Here is a 16,906-nt window from a genome sequence, read left to right on the forward strand (position 1 = left end):
TTAAATGCATTCTCTGGTGTGCTTGTCCTCCTCCACTTTGACTTCGATTGTGCTCTACTACAATTGTAATCAGTGTTTACTGTGATCTCTTCCTAGCTAAGGTTCAAATCCAGTCCTTCATTTTCCTTTCTCTGTCAGCTACGTTTGTCGCTATCAGCTGTGCTGCTCTCTGAGTGTTGTTCCACCTTGTTTCCTGTCTGCGTCCTCTTTTGATTACCTGGTTTTCTCTCCACTGGCTTTGCAGAGGTGGTTGTTCATTACTTGCAACTTCTTGTGTGGTTTGCTAAGGTTCTGTCTATGCTTTCCCCCCCCCCCCCTAGTCCTAGAGTGCCATATCTTTGGGTAACTTCTGGTAATCCACTTACTTTATTCCAGTCTTAAAAACCATCTTTGCTCCAGATCTGTTTTGTTCTGTCAGAAGCTTAAAGATGGCTTTTGAATTCATGGTGAGGTCTGAGACTCTAGCTTCAGGTACTGCTTTTGAATATACATCGTCCTTAATCCATCGTCTGCCATCTTGTTCTGGCTTGGTGAATCTGAGCAGCAAAAACCTTCTCAGAATTGTAGTTCTTCCTATTTAAGGCTGTAGGAAACACTGCTTACTGTTGGTGTGTGAGATGCAGTATGTATTCAGTGCTCACCACTGTTCTTTGGGGGTCGTGGACCTTTAAAGATGCAGGCCATTTGTGTGTACCATACTGTGTTCTGTCTTATGCAAACACAGTAATAAATGTTATAACTGAAAGCTTGGCACTTCTTCATTTCATTGGTAAAAGTAATCCATCTTTCTCTTCGCTTCTATCACAAGTAGTGAAATTAGTTCAGGTTTTTTTTTTCCTTTGTGAGTTTTTTATTCGTTGTTGTTTAAGTTCCTGTCCATATTTTTTCCTTAACCTTTTTATTCTACTGTAGCAAATTGTAGTGCTGCATTCTCTGGAAGCTGTGTCCTTTTCCCTCTCATTTTGGAGAGGGTTACACACAGCATAGGGCTGGCAGTCAGGATATCAGAGGTGTACCTGCCACAAGCCTTCCTCAGGCAGTAGAAAGGCTATGTTGAACTCAGCTCTCTGCTGCCCTGCTCCCTGAGGACTGCCTTATGTCTCTGACAACTGATTTCCTATGCTTGTTGCATATACTCTTTTCATACATCTTTCTTGCTTTGCAGGTGCATTTTCCTTTTCTTTCAGCTGACTTGCAGTTCATTGGTGTGTGTATGTCCTGAAAAAGCAGATATGCAAACCATAAAGTTATTCACTGGCAGGAAAGAGGAGGTAATGGGGGCAGAAGCATTTGGTAATTTGGTCTGGAAAGATAAAGACATTTTCTTAGGACATATGAAGGGGTTATGAGGCTGGAGTGAGCACCTCATATGTATGTAATTCACTCTGGTCCAAGGCCGTAAGCCATGATAGTGGCCTAGGTAACTCATCCTGTGTTTGTTCTTCTCACACCAACTCTCCTTGCTTCCGTGGGAGATTATTACAGATTTTTTCAGACACCTCTGATTCTTCTTTGCCTTCCAGAGTCAGCAAAGAATTTGAAGTGTTTCTCTTGCTGTGTTAAATCTTCTTCTGTTGCTTTTATGAATAAATATCTGTGGCTCATGGCTGCTTTTGGAGAGCAGCCCCGTAGTCAATTCGAAGAAAGTTTAAATGTGTGTGAGGTTTCTCAGAGATCTAGTTGTACCAGATGCTCTGGGAGAATTTGAAATGAGAAAGCTTTCATCAAACCGAAATGCCTTTCTTGATCTTTGAGCTTTCCTTAAAGCTTGATTTCACCCTAGACTAAAATGATGTTGAAGGCATTATCTAGGTGGTTTACTAAGCAGTGTTCCTCAAAGCCAAATAAAACAAAAAGGCACTTCTGTGTACTCCAGTGGGGTTATTGTTTCCAAGATCACAAAGTGCTCATTAGATGAATGGGACTGCTTTAGATGCAGAATGTCTTAATCTTTCTTATACTGAGCTTTAAATTAGATGTCTCTGCAGATGGATTCACCTGCCAAGCAGTTTTGTTCCTTCTTAATACTCATTGTTAGACCATAGTAAGGGCGCTAACTGGCATTCTTCTGTTAGACATTTTTGGTTTGAGAGCTAAAGAATTCTTAACTGAGAAATTGCTGTCTCTCTAGGGCTGGATGGACCTATCACCTATAGAGTATTTGCTTTCAAATATTGAAGGTGATCAGACACCGTGGTTCTGAAGTGTTAAAGTCAGTCATTAGAGGATAGTATCTTTGCTTTGTGGTATCGAGAACCTTGAGGCTAGTCTTAATGCAGCAGAGAGTATTTAAGGATTCCTAGCCTTACTTGGTAAGATACAGTCTATCTGTATTCTTCCTATGTCTTAGTTTGGTTTTGCATCTCACCTCATGAGAAACTGAAGTTTTGCTTACTTTGAAGCTGGCAAAATTAGGAAGCTGCATAAGCCCTCAGCAGATACAGTGTTTGTAAGAATGGATGGTCTTCATTCTCGGAATATAAGAACAGAAAAGTTGTTCTGGATCACTTCAGACTCCTGCAAGCTGATCTTACCAAGTACCTGTCTGGAGAAATCTGTGTCATAAAGGAAATAAGGGTTGCATACATGTGATATTTACTCTGTTGCATTCACAGAACTAATTTCATTTGTGAGCCTCTGCCTTCTGGGATCCTAGCTGTAAGTTGGGTAACCGAAGGTCCTTAGTGAGATCACTGTAAGCTATCTGTATTCTCCAGTTCGAGGAACCAAAGCCTGACAGAAACGTTGCTGTGCGCCCCAAGTAATTGCTTTTGAAAGGTTTCTAACTCATAGCTACCGAGATGCCTCAGCTGGCAGTTCAGTACAAACTGAGAAAACTGGGGAAGGTTAACTACCTCTGGCAAAACAGTTTCTAGTCCCAGAAACCTAAATAGCACAGTGCCAATGGTCTGAAGGCGTCAGTTTTATTTTGGATGTCTCATCGGGAGCAGGTGTGCTTTGTTGTCCCTAAGCCAGGCTAGGAGAGAGCTGCTGCCAGGAGGAGGATCCTGCTTCATCGTCTTTGAAAGCTGTTTATTCCCGTTGTCTCCCTTGTAGTAATTGGCCAGTTACACATTGGTGCAATGGGCTGATCTTTAGGCTGTTAATTGATCAGAAGACCAAATAAGACAGGGGAGTCCATTATGTCAGGTCAGCCATTTCCCATCAGCTTATACTCCCTGAACTGTGGGCTCTGTCTGACTGGTCAGGGCCTTCCCACTGGTAGCTGTAACTTTGCATTGCATGAGCACAAAATGGACTCCACTGCTTACAAGTGTTTTAGTTGTACAGTGTTACTGTTTTGGGGTGTTGAGAGATGAATGTTGTTCTCTAATTCGTTATCCTTTCTAGATTTAAAAAAATAAAAATTAAAAAAATCATGTTCTGCTCATTTTTCCATAATTTTTCTTTGCCGAAATTCTATCAAAAAACACGTTGAGTGAAGTTCTACATCAGGTCAGGGTTCAGCTGAAGTAATGATCAGCTTCAGAGGCTGTGTGCCTGACAAGCGCACGAAGGAAAACCTGTGTGTCTTATATCTGCACTTGTAACAATAAGGAAAAAATTTCTGGAGTAGGAAGAAGTGACACTGGAGCTGGTGGTTTTTCTGATGTGGAGGTGAAAAGAGGGGAAACTGGTAACAAATGTAAAACTACCTGTAAGCAGTGGTTGAAAAGAGGGAGGATGTGGAACGTTGCCTGTTACTCTGTCAGCAGCTGCTGTGACCTCACAAGAGATGACTGCCATGGAATCTCGAGGCACATTCTCCCGTTGCCCTTAGAATGTTTGAGTTCTTGGTTCTCATTTATGGACTTCCCAGGGAAGCTGTGGGTGCCCCATCCCTAGGAGTGCCAGATTGGATGGGGCCTGGGGCAGCCTGAGCCGGTGGGTGACAGCTCTACTTGAACTGAGAACAGGTTTGTTCTTTATTGAAGGCAGTCCTTAGTATGATAAATCTAATATTTAATTCCTCAGTAAATGGCTGCATCCTTGGTATTCTTCTGCAGTGTTATAAAAACAAGGAAGCGTGGAATTTCTGGTTGAGAAGAAATTCTGAAAGACAGGCTGAATAGCAAATTTCTGTTTCAGTTTTCTCAGAAAAGCATTGCCATCTGCTGTGCTACTGAAACTGACTTTGCTGTCATGACTCCTGTTGTGCGTGAGTGTGCATCCACAGAGATGAGAGCCTGGTAGAGCCCCTGTTGTATCTCAGTTCACTGCCTACCTGCGGTTGGAACCTGCAGGTGTGAATGAATATGCTGTGGAGCTCACAACAGCTCTGTGTTGGTATCACAGTCCTTAGCTGCTGAAGCTGTGAGCAGACAGAACCTACACCTGCACTTCTGATGCATGTATTTCAATGTTTGGAGTGATTGAAAGCCATTAATTACGTTTGGGGAGATAAAACTTGCTTTCCTTTATCACAAGTAGTAATTGGGTAAAATGGTTGCAACAAATAGGTGACTGTGGATTGTGGTTGCCATGAAATGTGGTTTACTTGAGCTCTCAAACCTAAAGACCATGTTGGAAAGAGAGGAAAGAGAGAAGATGAAGAGTTGTGTACAGGAAAGTAATTTTTGTGCATCTTTGGCAGACTCTTTTGCCATTCATTTATCATATAGTATGGCCGTTGTGTACGTGCTTACATGTGGGTTCATATCTTACTTGTCTAGCATGTTGAGTAGGCAAAGGAAGGAATAGATTTACTGACAGTGGTGCATTGGGAAATAATAGGATGTTTAAGCTCTTCTGTTAGCTGTAGCCAGGAGCACTAGAAACTTTTGAATGTAGAATACAACTTCCTCATTCCACACTTGTGGCCTTTCTATTGTGCATCAGGGATTCTCATATCTGTGTGGCCTTCTCTTAGAAATATGCCTTACTTGAATGTATTTTTAAGAAGCAATTCCAGATGTGTGTGTAAATCTCCATGCTGGAGTTTTCTTAGCAAAACCTTCCGAGCTTTTGTCTGGCTATCCACAAACTCACAGAGTCTTTTTTGTGTGATTTAAGTCACTTGTGTTAATGTCGAGATGCCAAACTCTTGCTAAATTCTCAATAGCAAGAGAATGCAATCGATTTGTGCCTTTTTAGCACAGAAAATGCAGAAATTCATAACTTTGTTAGAAAATACTATATATCTTTAATAAGGATTTTTATTTAAAATATTTTAATTTTAAACATAAGCCAAATTCTGAACCCTTTAATTGCTGAGTAAGCAAAATAATGTTTCAGCTGTACTACTGTTGTACTCTTCAGAGGAAAGGAAAGCTCTTCAGACACTACACAGCAAACCCAATACTTAGCTATAGAAGCTTTGGGATGGGATGGGATGGGAATGGTGTAGGGTCATAACAGAGAAACTTTCAGAAGGTGATGTGATTTTATTTATTATGATACAGCAATTTAAAAACTTATCTTTGAAAAGAGTCATTTTCATCTGTCCATTATAAACCCAGTTATATAACCCAAATGTACTATTTAATTAGAGAAATGTATTCTGAAAGGGTTTAGGTTAATTTCTCTGGAAGTGCTGAGTAAAAATAAAACTATGGTGAGGATTCTTGTAATAATTTTAGAAACTATAGCAAAAATGAAAACTCTTCAGAAGACAGTTTTTGCTTTGAACGTTACTCTGAAGATAAAAGAATCAGAGAGAAGAGCTGCTCCCTGTCTGTACCGCACACATTGCCTGAGGATGTGGGGGAAGACAGGAGCGAGGTCAGGGCTGCTTGCACCTTAAAGCCATATTTTCACCTTTTGGTGCTGTTCTTTAAATTAAATTGTGTTCTGACAGGTTTATTTTGTGGTTAGTTTTCATTTTCTTACCAGAAGAAATATTTTTGCATCAGAATTTCATGCACACTCATGGACTCCGTGTGAAGTACAGGATAGTCTTCATGGGTAAAGCACTTGGAGAAAAGTTATTAATGAACCTTCATTGTTAAGGGTTGGATCTCAGCCAGCTGCTTAGTGATTAAAGTTTAATTGCATGATGATTAGTTTTCATTAGTAAGTAATTAGCATTTAACAGCAGTCTTGTATTGCTGAAGCTATGGGTGAGCGTAAGGGGATTGAGCCATGTTGAGAAGGCATGTAGCTGGAGTTGGGGGCACGGGGTTGCTTGGGGAATGTGGGGGTGTGAATCTTGATGTAGGAATGAGCTGTTGAGGGAAACCAACTGCTGTGTAGAGCCAGGAAGGGAGATAGGAACAGGATTTGGAGCAAATGATCAAAGCGGTACAGCCTGGACCTAAGACACAGAGTCTGGCTGTAGATGCCCTCCCACTGGGAGAACTTGTAAAACAACAGTCTTCCTCAAATAGCCTACTGAAGTTTCCAGTTGTGCTCTCAGTATCTCTAGCTTCTCTTCCTACAGCCTCATAGATTGCCTTAATCCATTCTTTGCTCCAACTGAAGGCTTTTTCAAAATCCCTTACTAAATTGATGAAATAACCATTTCTAGTGGAGAAGTTCTCAATACTTTTTGCTGTAGTGTGGTAAGTTAGGGGAAGGATGAGGGGAGGGCATGGGTAAGATAAGGTGGAAAGGAGATGGGAAGAAGGATGATGGTAGAAGTGCAACGCAATCTTGATGTTTTGTAACAGAAGTTAGAAAAGAGAGCATCCATGGCTAACTAGTTCAGATCTGCCAGTGGAACGGTTAGGAAATACAGGGGTAACTTCAGCCTAGCCTCTCTCACAGGCTCCTGGAGCCATTCTTCTCCCCAGTGCCTTCCCTTCTCCTGGCACCACTGCTCTGAGTCTGAGATAGTGGAGGGAGCTTGTCTGGCCAGCAGGCTGCCTCCACCATGTTTTTATCGATCTACTTGTTATTGGCTGGACCATCTTTCTTGACTCTTAGTGTCAGCACTGCTACAGGGAAAAGCATGATGTGCCAGCATGAGTAACCTCAAGGAGGCGTTTTGCTGCGGTTAAAAGGACTAAAATAGCTTCAGCTCCTTTTAGAAGTTGCGGTAGTGTTGAGACTGTGACTGTATCATGTAGATCTAGTTGTCTTCAGACTTCCTGAATCATTGGTAAAAGCACCTGACAGTGTAACACTTACCTGTGACTACCCAAGACTGGTGCTTGGCATGCACCAGCTGTGCTGTTTTTTTTTCCCCTACCTAGGTTAGCAATGTTATAAATAGGTTGCATATATCTTCTGAGGGCTGCTTTCATAAATTCTCATAGCTTAAATACTTAAGTCTTACCTCAGTCAACTAGTTGTCCATGTCCTAAGCTTTCTTTCTATTTAATAAAAAAATAAAGGTTGGAGGTAAGAACTGGTTATGTGGCCTTCACCTAGAAGTAACATTTTTCCAATTTCTTGCTCCTTTATTTTCTTTCTCTGATTTACAGTTAAATCCCTGAAGTGCAAGTCAGCATGTTTGTCATTTCTTGTGTTTTCTGCCATAGCAAAATACCCAGCTCACTCTGAAAGTAAGGCCTCCTGTTTATTTCTGTGGAAGCTACAGCAGATAGAGCATGATAACCCTGTTGGGTAGAGCAAAATCTCATCTGTTTTTCAGTGTAGTCACCACAATTTCTGAAATGGGGGCTTTCTCTAGCAGGTAGTGCTGATCTGTATGAGACTCTAAAAAGAGAGGACATGGCAACTTCAAGTACTTCAGTTTTGAGAGCTGTGGTTGTTTCAGAGCCTGTGCCTATACTATGGTTCCATTATCTCCACTGCAGGTATTTGAAAATATTTTAGGAATTTTGTAATGTACTCTTTACTTCTGTACTCAAATTTAATTATCCTTCCTTTGCGGTGTCACGTGCTGTGATTGGCAAGAATACAGGCTCTTTAGCGATGCCACTAAGTATAAACATGTGGAGACAGACCCCAAGGAATAGGAGTTTTGGTGAAGTTATCAACAAATTCTGCTTTCTGGGCTCATAGCTCCAAGGGTGCTGCCAAAAGAGAAGTTATCTGTTCTGAGTCTCTGATGCTGCCTGACAAAGAATGCTTTACTGCTGACTTACATTTCTGCTTTTGAGTGAGAGCCTTCAGAAGATGGAGGAATAAGGAGTGAGAAGAGGGTGTGCCTGTGTAAAATAAACTAAAACCAGAATTGCCCCTGCCCTTCTGTTTCTGCTTCACCTGAAAATGGAATTCCTTCTTGGTCTCGCACAGTGATTTATTTCTGGTACTCTGCGGTTTGTACCGGTCCTTTTTATCTTGGTACCTGTTGGAACAGGCTGCCCAGGGAGGTGGTGCAGTCACCATCCCTGGAGGTGTTCCAGAGCCGTGTGGATGTGGCACTGAGGGACATGGTCAGTGGGCATGGTGGGGATAAGCTATGATAATTGGACTTGATCTTAGTGGTTTTTTCCAACCTTAATAATTCTGTGATCTTATATGGATTTGTAAAACTTAAAGTGCAGCTTGCAAGTAGTTAGATGATATTATTGCTTTTATCATGGTTCAGCAGTGTCCTGACCTGAGGCCAAAAGATCTTTGTTATCTGGTCAGCCTGATCTAGTGGTGGAACCTTGCCTGTGGCAGGGTGGGTAGAACTAGGTGATCATTAAGGACCCTTCCAACTCAAGCCATTCTGTGATTCGTTAATATGATTCTGTGGTTCACCGTCTATTTATTTTTTTCCCCACTCACGTTTTGGGGAGCTACACCACTCCATAGGCAAAAGCAGCTCTTTTTCCAGTGGAACATCCAGCCTGTCCTTCAGAGGAACTCGTGCCACCACCCCAGCGCTTTGTGCCATCCAACTGGAACGCTGTCTGGCCTTGACTTTTTGCTGCTCTTTATATTTGCTGCCACTTCTGAACTGTGCCTCATTCACTGGAATCTTCTCTGTGCTGTGTGTCTTTGGCCAGCCAGCTATTCTGCAATGTTTTTAAATAAATTCACTTGAGAAGAGCAGTTGTTATTGTAATGAGCTGTTTAAACAGCACATACATCATCATTGTTTGTAGTTTGGGTTTTTTTTGGTCATTACTGAGTAGTGAACTAACACATTTCTCTTTAAGCCCATTCACATTTTTGGCCAGCAGGATTCTTTCCTTTTAACATCGAACACCTCCTCTGTATTTGAGGTCTTTTCATCAATGCCTGCTACTGAGTTGTTCTGTTTGCATGGTCTGTGACTGGTTATCTTTGCTCGAACTCATAAACTTGCATTCCAGCTTTTTTCTGCTTTTTTCCTTTTCTAACATGTGTGTTCTGTGACAGCGCATCACTACAGGGAGATGTACTCCTGGGCATTCATTTCCCCTGGGCAGCAGCCACCAGTGGCCCTGGGGAGTGTTTCTGCACACTGGGCTCTGCTCCTCGGGGCCTTGCTGCCAGGAGCTGCCATCTCCCCATCACTCTCTTTAGCTACAGAGCAGTGTTTGTGTGCTCTGCAGGCTTCTCCTTTTCCTAGAGAGAGATAGTGCATGTGTGAGGTGCACGTTGTACCTTTCACCCAGCAGTGATGTGTGTTCTGCTCTGAGGAACAGCTCTTAAGATCTGAATCTAAGAATTGTTATTACTGACTAAACATCCATTGGGAATACTGTTAAAAAAATTCTAAGCCATCCTTTTTGCGTGCCTCCTGCTTTTGCACTCATCTGCTTGCTTCCCCCTTCTTACACCTCAGATTACTCCTCATTACAGCAGTTGCCTGTGTACTTCTCCTTTATCTACCTTCAAGAATTTCTGATCCGCGTCCCACCAGTGCAACCTCTATTTCCCTAAATGAAGTATGTCACTTTCAAGAACCTGCGTATTTGCCTTTGTTTTCCTTTGTGCATTTCTTCAAAGCCCTCCTTACTGGGATTTCTGCCACGAAGGGATGTGCCGCCTGCTGCTGACAGATTCCGCTCCGGTCCCGTCATTCCCACTTCACCCCTTTGCCTTCACCAGCGTTTTGCTCAGCATTACAGAAGCATCTTTGCACAGTGGGGCTTTGTTTATGACGACGGCTTGCAGCGATTGTTATAGATGATGACAATTGCCTTATTCCTGCGCAGTGTTACAGACTGAATTGTTAGCAGGGGTGGAATCCTTCTGCACCTTGTTTTCCTGCTAGGTTGTGCTGGTATTTAATCTCTTGTCAAAATCTTTTCCATTTACAGTTTGCCCTGCTCAAAAGCAGGTTTAAAAAGTAAGTTTTTAAACCTGTACAGTTGTTTTTGATGTGCCACTAATATTGTCTGCTTCAGTGCTCATTTCCTTGAGTCTTTACCATAAGGGTGGTCAGACACTGGGCAAGTCTTCCTAGCATAGTGGTTGCTTTTCTGTGCCTGTCAGTGTCCAAGAGGCATTTGGATAAATGCCCTTAGTAATACGCTTTAACTTCTGGTTGGCCTTGAAGTGATTGGGTTGTGGTCTTTGCAGGCCCTTTCCAACTTCCCATTTATCTTGCATAAATAATTCCCATAATAAATATTTCCCATAGTCAGAATGGCTGGGAAAGAACTCTACGACTGGCAGAAAATCCAAGTGGAGTAGATGCCCTCTCTTGCTGAGCGTGCTGTTCCTGAAGCCGCGTATCTCCTTATCACATGATCACTGCTTGGAAATTTGAATTTCTTTTCCCTCTTTTAAGTCTCTTCTATCTTTCAGACCTTTTCTTAGCTAAATTGCATTTATTGTTGCTCATTTAAATCCCCAAATGAATAGCCAAGATAACATAAACTGTGTAATTTTTTTAGACAGACTTACATGCTTTAGCAAATTCAAATCCCTGTACTCATAAGTGGTCTGAAATGTTTCTCTTGTTCAGGGTGGCACTTTGTTGTCAAAGGAGACAAGACTGAGGCATTGCTGGTCTGCTTGGGCATGCTGGTCTGGCTATTAATATTCCTTTTAAAACACAGAACTTACTGCCTGCGAAGGAGTACACTTAGCCTGCTTAATTTAAAATTACATATGCTTTCCCATTGCCATTTTGAGTTAGCGGTGCTCATTAGTTCTGCTGAATCAGTTCTACTGTGTTCCTGAAGTATCTGAAGTCTGCTCAAGTTCTGTTGCATTCAGTCCTAATCTCATTTGTTTTTTTCTCTTTCCATTGCCTGAGAGGCAAGGAGGGTTTATATCTCCCTTGATTTCTCAGCCTTTTTCCAGTCTCATCTCCTAGCATAGGTTCATGCACATTTAAGCCCTTGATCACTCTACCAAGTGAATGAGGCACTTAGGCTTGTATGGAGCAGTGAACATGAATTCATTGCTTAGATCAGATTTCAGCCCTTTTATATAGTGTTACAGTTGAGCTCAGCCTTCCTGTTCTAGAGGCAAGATGAGGAATCTTAAAAGCGTGTAACCTCATAGCATACTTCTGGGTGCCTGCATTCCTTTTAATAATCATGGGACTTTCGTTGCTGTTCGTTGGGGAATTTTACAATCAAATCTCTCTGTCTGCAGAGGAGCTGCCATTCTGGGCAGGTACAAAAGCATTTCATTGCTGTGTGCCATGTCCAGGAGGGTAACAAACCAGGTGTGTGTGGAGAGATGTTTAGATGTTTTCTGTCTGCTCTACCAGTCACAGCTCTGGGGTTGTTTCTTGCAGCTCACTGTTCACAGCCAGTGACGCATCTGTCCCTGATGAATTTGCCTGATCTGATGTTGAAATGACTTGTCGTTTGGCCAGCACAGCCGCCCTTGGCACTGAGTTTTATTGTCTAATTATTTGCTGCATAGAGAAGTGGATTTATTTTAGATCTCTAACCTGCAGTCTGATGATTGCATTATTTGTTTCTCCTCCTTGAAAGTGGCTAGGAATCATTCCTCATGCACACCATATTTGATTTGTAGATCTCAATCCCCTTTCGGTTACCTCTCTTCCGAAATACTTATCACCCTTCTCACATGGAAGCTCTTCATGTTCCTACTTATCTCTGTGATCTTTCTATTATTTTTTCCTGATCTGTTGTATTTCTTTATTGACAGAGTGACCAGAACCACACGCACTATTCAGGATGTCAGGATACTACAAGGCTATTATATGGGTATAACAAAGCCTTTGCTTTCATTATCAGTTTCTGTTTCTGATAACTGCGTTCTGTCTTTTTTGCAGTTGCAAGTGCTGCATGGTGTCCCTAGGATTACTCCTTTTATCTTCTCATGAGTGGTAACAGTGAATTTAGAGTCTATAATCATGTATATGTATAGGTGAAAAGATTTTTCCACGTGTGTGGAAGTTACCCAGCATAGTAAGATGTTTGTTTGCAGCTCCTTACCATTGAGATTTGACTCCCTTGCATAATTTTGCACAGTTTGCAAGTTTTTCCACCTTATTGTTCAGCCTCATTTTGAGATTTGGTACAAACAGCCCAGGTGTCTGTGTAAGGCCTCAGAAACCATTGCTGCAAACCTTCCCTTGTCATAACAGGCAATTTATTTCTATTCTTGTTACTTTGTTTTTCCTTCGAGTTGGGGGAAATAGGTGTGTTCATTGTTCATTTGAAGTACTTCTGCTGTGCTGTAATCAGTTTGATTGGTTGTGTAAGTATTGAACAGGATTTCCCTTTTTAAGACATTCTTTAGCTCTGGTATTTCATTCTTTTCGGTGCCATCCATTTTGAGCTGCAGCTTCTCTTTGTGCTTCAGCAGCCCATGCAGCACTGCAGTTCTGACTCTTCACTGTTTCCTCATGCAGCTTTACAGTGCAGCAGTGGCATCTTCCAGACAGTTGATTTATCTGTTGGCTAAAATCTCAAAATCTAAAGTAGTCCTTACTTTGTTGAATTCACCATAGCTGCCTAATTCTGCCGCTGTGATTATGTTTCTTTATCGATACTTGACTTGTTTGCTGCAGAAGGAGATCCCCATTGAGAGGAGGTACCTCTTCACAGTGCAAGTTTGAAGGATTTTTTTCCTTTTTTAATCGTGGGATTCATTTTTGTGATGTTCTGTGTCTGTTTTTTAGAGAACTTCAATTGTTTTACAGGAAATGGAGCAAACCATTCCGCATCCTTTTCTGCTGCTTGTTATGTCAAGCCCCAATCACAAAAGCAATTTTTCATTAATCGGTATCTCTACATCAGCCAAGAAGCTTTCTCTTCTGCTTCCTGACAATGTCAGCCCACCCTCATCTTTTTCTGTCTCAGTCCTTTTTAACAGCAGTCTCCCAGAATCTCTTCTTCATTTCCCTTACAGCATACAGCACTTTTCACCACTGTGTGTGGCAGCAAACATCTCGCAGCTTTCCTCGCAGCTCCCTGGATGCAGTCATCTCCCTGTGCCCTGCTTGCCAGGAAGCACAACGGGGCGTAGAACTGAAACAGTACAGAAAATTCATGTAGTGTAGAAAGTAGAGATTTTGCCTGTGTAATTAATGCCATGTTTCTTTCTTTTTTTCTTTTTCTACTTTTTTCTTTTTTTTTTTAAGCTGGCATTTGTTTTGAAGTAACCTTTCATTGCTGCTTTGCATTTTATTCCATGTATGTGTTCTTGACACTGGTACTAAGGAAGGGTTAAGATAAGGAGATAGGGAGCAAAGTGAAGGAAAAGGGAAGAAAGTAGAGGGCAGAGGAAGACACAGAGCTGTACTCCGGGGAGAGGAATTCAGAATGAAGTCTGAGTGTGGGGCACTGGTAGGAATCTGAAAGAAGCAACCAATGGGCAAGAAAGTTCTTCTAAAAGTCTCCAGTCAAAAGTGTTTGAGTGTGCATGGCAAACCTGTACCAACCCAAAGACCTTATAGCAAAAGGAATGCAGTTGGAGGATGTCATAGTGTTGTGAGTGACTCAGAGCCTCTCCTCTGAGCTGAGGTGCTTGTCCGAATGCTGCTCACACTTCATGTTGGTGTTACTTCATTTTGGAAGACAGAGAATGATGAGCTGTAACGAGGAAGAAATGGGCTGCTAATAGCATGGAGGAATAGAGACACTGTATCTGGCTTTAATACTATTGATAATTTAGTTCAAGGGATGGAGTGTCTCTTCTAAATGGCACTTTTCAGTCTCTCCAGCCTATTGTAAGTGAGATGTATGTGCTCTGTGGCCAGAGATGAATTGTGGAGATAGGACCTCTGAATCAATCTTCACTGTGTGGTCTTCTTTTTCTTCTTTTTTTCTTTAATTTAAGCCAGGAGTTGATGAGCTGCCTGGCAGTGGTTGCTGCCGTTGGCACCTCCCATTGGAAGCACGCTCCAAGCACCAGCTTTCAGCTCTGTCAGGCAGGGCAGGTTCCGCAGGCTGCTTACTGAGCAAGAGGAAATTCTCTTCCCAAGAGAGGCCGAGTGCTGCTTCCCTGGCTAGGCGTGCTCTGACTCCCGTGCAGGGGACAAGCAGGCTGCTACCCTCTGCTGAGTGGCTGCAGGATTGCAGGGGACTTTGGATGGAGATTTGCTCATGGATGAAATAGTGCGATAAGAGGTCATTGAGACCAGTTTGTTTCTTTCATGTATGAAATTCCCTGGTTTTGTTTGGGTTTTTGAAAATTTTCTAATTGCGGTGTACCCCATTATCTGTCTGTCTGTTTATGGAACATAAATACGTAAGGATATGGTTATCACCAGAGCCTCAAAGGGTGCTGACAGGAGCTGTGCCTCTTTTTATCGTTCAAGACACAGCTGTGGTGTCTTGCAAATGAGAACTGAAACCATCTAGAATTTTTTACATTTGCTATATTCTGTTTTTAGGAAAGCTCGGAGACACCGGGAAACTACATGGCATTGTTATCATTTCTTTCAAAGATTCAGTGGTGGACCCTAAGTTATTTTAGACCACATAACTTTGTAGGATTTCTGCTTTGTTCAGTCTCTGTGTGGTGCGTCCAGAAGGAAGGACTCAGAAGAAAAGAGTAGTTACTGTGTTGTGGTTCCCCCTGCTTCCCCTTGGAAGAAGCAGATGGTCGGGGGTCCCAGGAGGTAGGAGAAACGGGGCCATTAGACTGTCAGTGGCTTGTGAAAAGCAGAAGCATCTGGCAGGATGGAGACTTGTTTGGCAGCAGGGGAGCCAGCAGCAGCAGATGATCTCTGCCTTGAGCAGTCAATGGTGTTGTAATCCGCTGGGGAATCGCTGTTGTGGGCGTAGCTGCAGGTAACCTTGGCAATAATCTAGTTGGTCAGGCAGACAGAAAGCAAGGGAAGAAAAGGCTCAGTGCTCATCCTCAGCCAACTTAACCACCCACTTTTCCTGCCTAATCAGTCCCAGCTACAACCCATATAAAAATATCTGTGCCCATCCTCAGCTGAGCACTTATGGGCACACAGAAAATCCATCAGAATGCCGGTCATGTTCCCACTGTGAGTTTCAGAATAGCAGGATGAACCACACTCTGTGCCATAAAGAATTAGTTCAAAGACTAAATTAACATTTGGAAAAGTATCAAAAATGTTGCTAGGAGTCTTTTTGTTTTCAGCTGTATCGCACAGCGCACTCTTACGACGTGCCTTTTTAGTTTTAAGAAATATTTGACACAGCTGCAGTTTAATCTCCACTGTTGCAGTTCGTAGGCTCCTGTTGACTGCTCTGTGCAGGACACAGTGTTCCAGGGAAGAATGACCTCTGCTGTTGCAACGGCACAGTGGTACTTCAAAGACGAGATAAAGTGGGGAGGACAGAATGCCTCTGAGGGACAACACTAGAAATTCACATCCTTGTTCAAAAAGAATAGTCAATTTGGGCTCTGTCCTGTTAGAATAATTAATCTTAGTCTGCCACATCTGAGAGGGAGAATAAAGCTTGCAGGTAAAGCACTCTGATCCACAGCTCCTCGAGCTGCACTTTGTGAATACTTGGCATAGGTGAATCTGGGACTGCTGCCAGGACGCAATAATCTTATGGGGTTGATTTCATAGCCAGGAAGAGCCATTTTTTATACATGAAACTCAGTTTTACTCCCATGAGAGAGTGAATTACATTGCTGTTTGGCCAGAGGTCCATGTCTTTCAATGTGCATTTAAATATTGTGTTAGATTTTATTATTATTTTTTTTTTACATTTGGAAACCAGCATTCATGTTCTGACAGGTAAAAATAAGCTTCCTGGGTGTCTCTTTCGGGCCCCAGGGGCACTTTCTTTACATTATAAATAGTAGTTTGTCATGACACACATTTGCTGCTTAGAAGATAGAAACAGTATTAAATCGGAATGTTGAAAAAGGGAATGTTGACGATCCGGCTCGAAAAGCTTTGGCATAACTGAAAAAGGAAGGCAGCATTAGAGACTAGAGTTGTACATGTCAGGAGAAGTGATGCCTCACAAGCTTTGCTGCTAGTTGCATCTGCTTTGATTTGAAGAGGGCCACCTGGTTTATGGCTGGAGCTAATTTTGCTTTCATCCTCATTCAGTCGTTTAAATGCAACCTAGTCATCACTGTCTGCATCACACAGAATAGCAGAAAGAGCAACAGCAGTCAGCTATTCCTAGGTGTTCTGTGAAGTACTGCAATCAAAACCCTGCTTGTTTGGAGTGAGTGATTTCTCTGTGGCTGTAATCACTGGACACGTCTGTCCTACAGGCCTGCACTGCCACACCTGTGTAAGTCAGGGATGTAAGAAGTGCTGTCTTTCTGATGCAGCCATCCTGGCACCTGAGCCTCCTCGTTTGGCAGAAAAATTGTGCTTTTGTGCGGTGCCAAGTATGCTGCTGGTTCAAGCACATCTGTTCCATGTGCTGTACGGCTGTTGCATGCTGGTAGAGTTGATGGAGTACATGTAATTTGACAACAGTTTCTCCAGAAGGAGGAGAGATTTTAGGTCATCTCATCCACATGTAATCATTGACCAAAGCGACTTTTTATAGCCTGAATTCAAGGTGAGTTGTACCAGGTATACAAAGCCCTGTTGTGTTGGTCGTGCTTATCAGCAAACCCACAGTTCCTGCATTTCTTAGGTACATCTTAGAAGTTGTAGTTAATGTTTTTCTGCCACCAGTCTTCTTGCATTTTAGTTTTCAAATAGGAGTGTCCTTTCAGCCTTCTGCTAGATGTGACTTAGGTGTTTTTCTTT

At 42.4% G+C, this 16,906-nt stretch overlaps 1 protein-coding gene across 7 annotated transcripts in view; it reads left to right on the forward strand.

Annotated features, from left to right (window-relative positions):
* TCF20 (transcription factor 20) overlaps positions 1-16,906 on the forward strand; it is a 109,759-nt gene that overhangs the window by 75,184 nt on the left and 17,669 nt on the right. The window lies entirely within an intron of this gene.

The sequence above is a fragment of the Coturnix japonica genome, chromosome 1, assembly GCF_001577835.2.
Source record: "Coturnix japonica isolate 7356 chromosome 1, Coturnix japonica 2.1, whole genome shotgun sequence".
NCBI classification, from domain to species: Eukaryota; Metazoa; Chordata; class Aves; order Galliformes; family Phasianidae; genus Coturnix; species Coturnix japonica.